The sequence below is a fragment of the Mus caroli genome, chromosome 13, assembly GCF_900094665.2.
Source record: "Mus caroli chromosome 13, CAROLI_EIJ_v1.1, whole genome shotgun sequence".
Lineage (NCBI taxonomy): Eukaryota > Metazoa > Chordata > Mammalia > Rodentia > Muridae > Mus > Mus caroli.
Genome location: NC_034582.1, coordinates 76,417,634 through 76,428,348, shown reverse-complemented (window position 1 = coordinate 76,428,348; position 10,715 = coordinate 76,417,634).

Sequence of the window (10,715 nt, the reverse complement as noted above, 5' to 3'; positions counted from 1 at the left end):
CATTCCTCTGTTGAGGGGCATCTGGGTTCTTTTCAGCTTCTGGCTATTATAAATAAGGCTGCTATGAACATAGTGGAGCATGTGTCCTTCTTACCGGTTGGAACATCTTCTGGATTCGTTATATTTTCTAAGCCTCAGCTTTCTTCCACTAGAGAAAATCATTGTCCACTGGCAATAGTTTAATTATATTTTAGGATGTAGACAAAAACATAAAATCTACACTCATAAAATGTAAGTCCCAATTTACCTAACTGCCAAAGTATGGCCAACTCAACTGCCTTCCATTCTCCCTTAAGCATCACTTAAATGTTCCCTTATTGCCAATTCCAGATGTATGTCTTAAATAAGTAATGAGATAATTAGCCTTGAAGTATACACACTAAACCGGCCAACTCTATTAAAATAAAAGAGAAATAACAAAATGCATGGTAAAAAAAGTCATGAAAGCCAGCATGAGGAGAATGATATGACCTCAAGGTAGGACTATGCTCATGACTCCACCTCAGTCTGAATATTTCTGGACATGATAGAAATGTTGAACAAGATACTACCAGGAGCCTGCTTCAGTCTCCACACTAGGAGTGTATTTTGTTTTCTTTCCTTTGGTTTTATTTTCTTACACACTGTAGACACTGAATATTTGATCAATGTTCTGTGTGTGTAAAATAGTCTCAAGAGTCCTTTCCAGGACTAGCATTCAGTGACTAAAATCTTAGGCTTTCCGTAGCATGGAATCAGAGATGTACGACAAGCAGAGCATTTTATAAGTGAGGGAATTGATGCTTTCTGAAATGTATCATCAACCATCTCAAAAAGAAACTGGCTCCACCCCAACATCAGAATGAAGACTTCTCATTTTTTCTAATGTGAAGTGCCTTATGTCCGGAATGTGTTAGCTCACAGTGAAAATTAGAATGTTCTGAATTCTAAGAAATAACATAGGCTTGGCTGCTTGTCTTTATCGGAGGCAGATGCTTCCTTGAGAACCAAGGCTACAAGTCCTACCACAGACTAGTAATCAGCAGGCCAGATTGGGCCAGATTGTGTCCTTAACTAACTCAGTTCTTTTGCATCCCAGAGACATGTCTAGACAAGCATTCCTAAAGCAATCCAAATTGCTCAGCTGAGAAAGGTTGACTAGGATCCTACCACCACCTGGAAGCATTTAGACTTGATTGTTCAGTAAGAACTCAGTGACCTCGTCTCCCTATGCCTGATACAGTATTAGGCAGAGAAGATTCAGAGGTGATCAAAACATAATTGTCTCTTCATATCTCATAGTCTAAGAGTTATATAAAGGGAATAGAGAAGTATGCAATGAGCTAAGGAGTTGGGCAGGAGGCAGATTTCGTACAATTGGGAGAAAGAAGCATCAGCTAGTCATGGAGGCCTGGAGAAAAGGCATCCTGTAGAAGTAACATCTAAGAGGAGACTTGGATGGCCACTGGCATAGGCAAAGGATTAGACTGTATGGGAAGACTTCTGGCACTGTTCTATTGCTGTGAAAAAACCAAGGCAACTCTTATAAAAGAAAGTATTTGAGGGTTTGCTTACAATTTAAGAGGTTTACCGCATTATCCTCATGGAGAGGACCATAGTGGAAACATAGTATTGGAGCAATAACTGAGAGCTACATCCTCATCTGCAGGCCAAAAGAAAAACTTGGCCAGGCATAGGCTTTTGAAGCCTCAAAGCCCACCCACAGAGACACACTTCCTCCAATAAACCACACCTACTTCAACAAAGCCACACCTTCTAATGATTCTAAACATTTAAAACAGTTCCACTACCTAGTGACCAAGCATTCAAATAAAAGGGGCTATAGTGTCCCATACATAGCCAAACCACCACAATATTGGTTGGTTGGAACAGGATATCCAATATCAGCTGAGCATAGGTGATTGGAAAAATCAAACAGTAAAGCGGTATCCCTCCACTCAGCTCTGCTTCTCAATTCACCTTGGAGTTCCACCTTGGAGAACTGTTAAGTGTACAGATTTCTAATCTCCAACCTAGCCTGACTCTCCAGGTGAAGCCTTGAGTCTATGTTGTAAAGTTTATTGAGTGTTTTTAATAAAACCCGAGGTTGGAGAATCTCAGCAATGGCAGATAGCCACTTCACATGTGTGAATATCAATATCCAAAAACAGAAAATGATCATGGGTGACATAAAGATAGTCACAGAGGACCTTCCTAGTCACCAAACCTTATGAGTTAGTCAGCTATCAATTATTATAAGAAAATATGTAAAATAATTCGTCTTAAAAAATGAAGACTTTTTGACTCACAGTTTGAGACAGTTTAGTTGTTTGGTGTTTGGCTGTATTATTTTAGGACCAGAGTAAGGTCAAATATTTTGGTAGATTCAAAAGGCAGAGAAAGCCATTTCCCTTTTGGAATCCATGAAGCAGAGATGCAACAAAAGGTCAGAGTCCTAATATCCACTTCAAGGGCTCATGTTGCACAATCTAACTCCCTTCCCCAAGGCCCCACTTCCCGTAGGTTCCATCACACACCCTATAGTTGTAAAGGCTGGGAACTAATTCTCTAGCACATGAGCCTTTGGAGGTGGGCACTCACGATCTACATCATTACACTGTTTTCTAAGCATTTCAAATTTTGCAAGAAATAGGGCTATCATTACAGACAGATTACCAAAATAGACTTCTGTCAGAGAGAAACATATGTCCTCATTCAAGGACCAAAGCTGCAAAAGAAATATCAAGATGTAAGAATAAAGAAAACATTTGGTGATAACCAGATGTTGATACTATAGACAATAGTGAAATAATAATGAGTCGCAGTGTGGGGGCAGATATCCTTCTGTTAGTCATTTCAACTCTGACGTTGAAATTTCTGAAACTGAAATTTCAAGAAGGTTCATATATCTTAGGACCAGCTAGTGTAGTATGCTATACCTTAATGTGCTGACAAAACAGTTGGAACCACATTCATATGTTGAACTGATACAAATATTTGGAACTTATATTGATACTGATATTTGGAATCAATAAGCAATACTATCCTCTCAAGTACAGCGAAAACAGTAAAACAAACAAACAACTAAAAGAAAAGTGTTTATTCAAGGCTGTTTTCTGCCTTGTTCTGCATGTAGAGAATAATCAATTTCATTTGTTGCTCCAAGGCAGAGAGCATATGGCTCTTATAGGTTATAAGAGCAATGTTAAACACAAAGCCCCAATTTATGCCTGTTATATTCATCCAACCCCCATGTTCATGCTCTTGTATGTTAGTATAAATAACGTGATGTTTAGCATATTTGTGGTAGCTATCATTTTGAAAAATATTTCCTCAAGTAGTTTTGCACATAGGAAGAGAAAGTACAATGTAAGTGATGGTCTGCAGAGTGAGAACAATATGGTTTCAGTCTCACTTTGCATTAATTAGCTTGTGTGAACTAGAGCAAGCAATTGATCTCCAAGGTCCCCATCTGTAAAATGGAGGTGTTAATATTACCCAACCCTCTGTCTCATTGAACTGATTTGGGACTGAGATAATTCTACTCAAAGGAAGCACCAGGAAGAGCACCTGAGTAAGTTGTTACCATTCCTGTTGCTCTTTATTATTCCAGGTATTATTATAGAGTTGTTATTAGGCCATACCCACAAGAATCCCTGTTTTTTTTGATTATCTGTGCCTTCCCTTACAAGGAGTGCCCATCAAGTTCCTCTGGGAACTTGAAAGAAAATGGGGCATGTATGCATGACCAGACCAATCTATGGCAGTGTGAATAGCTGTGCTGTGTATTGTTGTGGGTTAGGTTCATCATGTGTGCTTTGAAGGTTCAACACCTGTCAGTGACGTAGGTGGAATGCATATGCTCAAGATAATGTTAATAATGACATACCCTGTTAGATATTCTCAAATAAGCCACAATATAGCTGGGCTTGTTGGCACATATCTGTGATCTCAGTACCCCAGACCCAGAAGCAGGGGAGTTACAGCAAATATGGGGCCAGCAAGGCCTACATTGTCAGTTCCATACTAGCCAGGGCTATGTAGTATGACCGTTTTACAAAAAATAAAATAAAATAAAATAAAATAAGAGCCAATGACGTCACACACCATTCCTTAAAGCAGGGGAATTAAGTATCAGTGAGGCACAGATTTTGTTCTGAGAATAATGTCAGTAGCTAGGATTTATAGCCCTGCCATCCACAAAGTTCCATCATGGCTCCATGCACTGAACCAACATAACAATTTCTGAAAGATACTCAGGCTGTGCCATAGGGTAGAAAAGCCAGCTGTGGTAGAAGTAGATGTCTCACAGCAGCTTCTGTACAATCCCTCACCTAGCACCCTGTTCTTGGACTTCCCGTCCTCCAAAACTGTAGGAAACAATTTAAATATCAAGCCACTCCATCCATGATAATTGACTGAAGTCGCCTAAACTCACTAACCACCACAGCATGGGACAAAACTAAGATTTCTGCCACTGGTGGATCACAAATGTTTCTCTTCAGGTAGCTGTAGTTGCTTAATGGCTACTGCGGGCACAGCAACTGTTAGAATACAAGCTTTAAATATAAGATTAAGTGATGAGTAAACGATATAGAATGTGCTTTCCAGAATCAGTAAACAGTTGTATCCTGTGTAAAATTAAAATATTAGGTTTAAAAAGATGCATTCTTCTTTTATAAACTTACCACACAATCAGATTAGAAGATGACTATTACATATTGATTTAATTATAGTTTTAAGCCATAGCCCCCTTAGAATTGTTGCCTTATTGAAAAAACTGAACCTTGAAATGTGTTCATATAAATACATATTAACAAAGTTCAATCCATAGTAAAGATAGCATTTTATATCACATGTACTATAATATGTTAGTATAATTTAATCTAATCCCAGTGTACAGCAACTGAATAAAGAGTGTGGTGGATGTTGTTTATATGTCTTGGATAAGGCTGTATCTCAGAAGGAATAAATAAATCATAGAATTCATGTAGCTGGATGTAGCCAGGATTTCAGTCAAAAGTTTACCCACCCCCATACAAAAGTTTATCTGTGATATTGTTGATTAAAGTTGTGTTTATGTTGTTACAGATTTAGATTTGCCTCTCCACTGCTCTTCATTTCTCTAAACTCATTCTCAGAGCACACTCCAAGTTTCAGAATACAACAAATAGCACCAGGATTCCTCATCCCCCCCCCCGAACCCCCACCTCTTTTCCTACCTACAAGCAAGCAATCAAGAAAGAACTTTCATGATGAGAACTGTTTCCATGACAATCACTGTTGTCCTGTGGGCTTTCCAAAAGTCTGTGAGGAACTTGTGGAGAACTAAGACAAACACGGAAGCTAGGGGAGACTTTCCTTCTTCCTGTAGACAAAGAGTCTCAGCTCTCACTGCATTTTAAACACAGACTAGTAGCTTTCCACACATAAAAAGCTGGAGCCCCACCCAAGGCCGATTCAGTGTGACTCTTTGGAGGCACCAGGAGATCGCAGGTGCTTCTGCTATATAACTAGAATCTGAAAACCAGCTACCAGATCTCAAAGGCCAAGCAAGCTATAACTTAGAGCAGTTCACAAAATATGAGCCCATTGCTGCTTCTGAGACCAAAGGAAGAGCTGAACTATGCCAAGGTGGGACAATGAAAAGAGGAATTAACAGACCTCCAGGCCCAGATTCTTCGTGTTTGTGCTGGCCACAAGTACTGGATGGAGGAAGCACCCTTTACCAGGATACCCTCTCCAGCTCTGTTTGCTCCCTGAGTTGTCCTTCCTCATGCTCAGTTTTCTTCATACCTGACGTGGGTAGGTACACTGCCGAGACATTGTTTATTACGCACACCCCAACCCCCCAAAACAGCAGAGCAGTTCTTCAAAGTGCACTATCAGTAAAGAATTAGAAAAACTAATAAAGCCTAATAACTTGATTCGGTCCATTCAGTACTTATATTCTTATCTCTGAAGTTTTCTTTTAGGCATGCATTATTTTGTGAAATGAATTAAACATTAACCCTCATTATCTATATAGAATATTTAGGAAATATAAATAATAAGTAAATACTGGGTTTTCACATCTATTTTATCAATGTAATTATAATTCCCTTTCTTTTATAATAATTGGGAATAATTACAATAGCATCAAGATTGAAACACTTATTAAACTTTATTTGAAAAATTTAAAAATGACCCAGTGGTTCTTGCTTGGTCATCAATTCTATGCATACAGGAAAAATCAAACTTTGTTCTTGATTTACATGAGGAAAAATATTGTTATACATAAAATAATTCTTTATATGGTTGCTGTATTATTTCAAGTGGAGTTGTAGTCTCCTGCTGGGGTCCCAGATGTGTCCCACCCTTATAAAATACAAGTTATATATTTAAGAATCCCCATAGGAGTTCTTCGGCTCTATCAACAGACAAAGAAATCATTCCTGAAATACATCTGATGACATGATAGACTGGTAAAGTCAAATCTCTCCAGAAGCAAAAATTAACTATGATTACTTGATGTAAGACATCACTCAAACCAATCAAATGTTATTTTGGGAAATCATAAATTTATATCCAGCGTCGGTTTGTCACTCATTAAGTTCTTATAAGAATGATTAGGAAATTATCTTAATAAGTAAACGTTACTCTTAATCTCTTCTTACTTTGATGGCTTAAAAAAATATAAGTTTATATCAATTCATTGAGTCTCCAAGTCTCTACCTGCTTGGAAGGTTATTTATTCTCCTATTAATAAACTTTACCTAGGTTTATGAAGAATCCATGCCTTGCTGCAGTCTGTGACAAATACCTGTCATGTGTCAGTGTGACTTTCAAAAGAAGGTTATGTAATTAATATTAATAAATACTTGTTGAGTACCTACTGTGTTCCAGGTACTTTGTAAGGTGCTTGGGATCTATGGGAATTTTTACCTCTTAGGTGTTCTCAAACAAGACAATCCGGGGAGCAGACTGCAGTCTTGCCGAGGTGTCATGTTAGTGACTGACATGGATCACCACCCCCTAGCAGTAGCAATGACAGCAGGCAAAGCTGCTTAACAGGGAGCTACCGATCCTCCAGCTGCATTTGCTTGTCACTGCTTTGAAAGATGCTTACTTTGAAGAACTCAATCATATGGAAAGGAAAAATCACAATGCAACTTCCAAATCAAAGAGCAGAGAGACGTTGAAGCCACAAGGAAACAACCTTGTCAGAAACTCAAGAGCTCACAAAGACGGCAGATAAAAATACAAAAGGATTCCATGAAGATGGTGATTTTAAAAAAACTCAGATTGTCCTTTAATAAGAGTTTTTAAACTCCTTAGTCCCCCCACATTCCCTTTCCCAAAGTCAAAAAGAGTCTGATATGTGTGAGGTCCTGGGAAGGGTTATAGTGACATCCTCCCTTCTATGGAAGGTTTGGTCTGCAAGTTTCTTCCACCACAAATTTCAGCATTCTTTCCCATCCTTATTGAAAATAGGATAATGTCACTATATATCACCAATAATTTATCAGCTCTCCCAAGTGATATTGTAGCAAACATCTTCAGGTAGACAACAGGTCTCAATCTTTAGGAATAACTGAATGTTAGCATCTATGGATTCTATTTCTGCAGCCACCTTCTCATGTTCCATAGAAACTATACAACAAAATGAAAATGTGATTCAAATTGTACCCAATTTACGAAATTTTAAATGTTTTTTCCTCATGAAGACAATGAAGACTTACAATCAGAGAAAAATGTTTAAAAATCAAGATGTCTTACCATTTTTAGTTTTAGCTCAGCCCTTTGAAATCACATTAAAAATACATTTTAATTACATTTGACAGTTTATTCTAAATCCACATGGTGGTGTTGATGTAGGAAATATTGCACTTTTGAACAAGCTCAACCTCTCTGTGCTTATCTGTTGGATTGGGACAGCCTTGTTCATCTCCATTGTTTCCTCTCCCTCTATCACTAGGACTCTGTTATAAACCACAGTGTTGTAACGTAACACAGGAAATAAATGTAAAACCCCACTTACAGATCAGATTCTCTGCCTCACCTTCCTTCTATTCCCCCCTCAAAATCCAGATTGTTATAGTCCCAGGATCTAGATTGATTTTGTTAAAGGCTAAATTAGAATATGTCACCTCTCTAATGACTATCAACTTTACATGAACACCTTTGTGTGTATGGAAAGATCAACATGTGTGCTCCCATTCATGGCCACCATCAAGCCCAAGTGAACTCTGACCATGCTCCCAGTTGACTGTTCCAGAGCCTCACATTTCTCAGTGTCCATTCAGAATCTCCCCTTTTTCTAGATCACATGACTTGTCTTCCCACTCTCCATCACCTTCTCCAGTCAAGTTAAGTAACATTCTATCCTGAATCAAGTCACCTCTTCCCCCACTCCATTGCTCTTCATTACAGTTGTCAGAATATGACTGAAAATATATCTTTCTGTTTAATGCCTGCTCCTACCTCCAACAACTAATATTGCTAATCTGGATGAAGGGATTTTCTAGTTTTCTTCCATGCTGTACCATCCATGGGAATTACAATGCCTGATATAGGTAACTTCTTGGCAGGAATATGTTAAATGGATGATTTTTTTCTACTTAGCAATGCTTTTCTCAGTTACCTAAAAATAATTAAATTATGAAATACTCTAAAATTCAAGATTCCTCCTAACTCAGATCTGATTTTTGCTCATTTAGCCTGAAAGAATGCAACTCAGTTATGAAGGATAACATGGAGCCCTATAAAAGCGCTGTAATATATCTTTCTTTGAAATCTTACAATATATTTTCTAAAAAATCAGTCTAATTTGTTCTTTCAGTTTTGTTTGAGGTCTGAGAAGATCCTAATTATGATAGCATTGTTTAATAATTACAATGGCTCATACAGTTATCTAATACTAAAGTTTCAAGTTCCATTAATTTTATATTAAAGTTAGTCACCAAAGCTAAATGTGATCGTTTCAAAATGTGGCCACTAGTTCTTGATATACTTCTTTTAGAAGCCAGAGTCCATATTTGACATTTGAATATGGGACAACCTATGACTGTCAGACTACAAACTTCTCAGGTCACAATAGGTTATACAACCTCTCCCTCATTCTTTGTGAATGCTTACTCCTGTGTAAGACAAAGACGACAGGTGTCTGATTACTCTGGGATTTCCACAGTGAAGCCCAGGTAAGTTTCCATCTGTCTTAGTTTTGTTTCCTGTTGATGTGATAAAACACTCGGACCAAAGCAATTTAGGATAGAAAGGGTTTATTTCAGTTCACAGTTCTCAATTATGTGCTATCACACCAGGGAAGTCATAGCAGCAGGAACTGGAGACAACTAGTCACACGGTGTCCTTAGTCACAGGGAGAGAACAATTAATCCATGCATGTTTTGTGCTTTGCTGGCTTTCTCCAAACTAAATCCCAACCCCAGGGCATGGTACCAATCAGTTTTAAGTTGGGTCTTCCCAACATAATCAAGACAGTTTCCTGTGGGTCACCTTGATTTAATAAATACTTCACTGCTTCAATGCTTCATGTTTCTCAGTGAAAGACACACACACACACAGCCTTTACATTCTAATATGTCTTAGTCTGCACCATAAATGGGACACTGTCTAGCCTCCACTGTCTCCCACCAATAATACTGAGCTACCCCTTACTAAATTCTGTGTTGTATCCTGGCTGCCCTGGACCTAGTAGGGCAGCCCTCTGGGCCACACTCTCCTTGCTTCTTCATAAGGCAGTCATGCCTCTCAGTCCTCTACTCTTCTCAGGCTTGGTGTGTCTCCTCTCCTCTCCTCTCCTCTCCTCTCCTCTCCTCTCCTCTCCTCTTTCTCTTTCTTTCCTTCTTCCTCTCCTCTCCCAAGCCCAGGAATCCTAATGTCCTGCCTCTGTCTGTCTGTCTCTTCTTCCCAGCTATTGGCTGCTGCCATCTTTATTTACCAATCAGGATTAACTGGAGGCAGGGTCCCTCAGTGTCTTATATGAGTTTTCTCCCATGCAAACAATTTTGAGGACCCAAATTAACATTAGAATACAAACAGCATTAGGCCAAACCCACTACAGGGAGTAACCTAGTATGCACGGATAAGCAATTCATACACCAGAAATGTAAGCTGGATTACATTTCTTTTGGCCTATAGTATATTATTTACATCCTGACCACAGTTTCCTTCCTCCCCTCTCAGTGCTTTCTCCCACCTTCCCTCTTCCCCACCACTACACCACTCCACTTCCACTTCTCTGCAGGAAAGGACAGACCTCCCATGTGTATCAACCATGATATATCAACCATGATATATCAACCATGATATATCAACCATGATATATCAAGTTGAAGTAAACTAAACACGTCCTCTCCTAATGAGGCAGGATGAGGCCATTTAATAGGAAGAAAGGTCCAAAAAGTAAGCAAGAGAGTTAGAGACAGGCCCGGCTCCCACTGTTAGGAGTCCCAAAAGAAGTCTAAGCTACACAATTATAAAATACGTACACAGGGCCCATGCCAGTCCTATACAGACTTTTTGGTTGGCAGTTTAGTCTCTGTGAGCCCTTATGTTCCCATGTTAGTGGATTCTATGAGTTTTCTTGTGGTGTCTGTGACCCCTCTGGCTCCAACAATCCTTCGCTACAGGCCCCATCCCCCACTCTACTGCAGGATTTCCCAAGCTCTGCCTAATGTTTGGCTATAGGTCTTTATATTTGTTTATATCAGTTGCTGGGTGACACCTCTCTGATG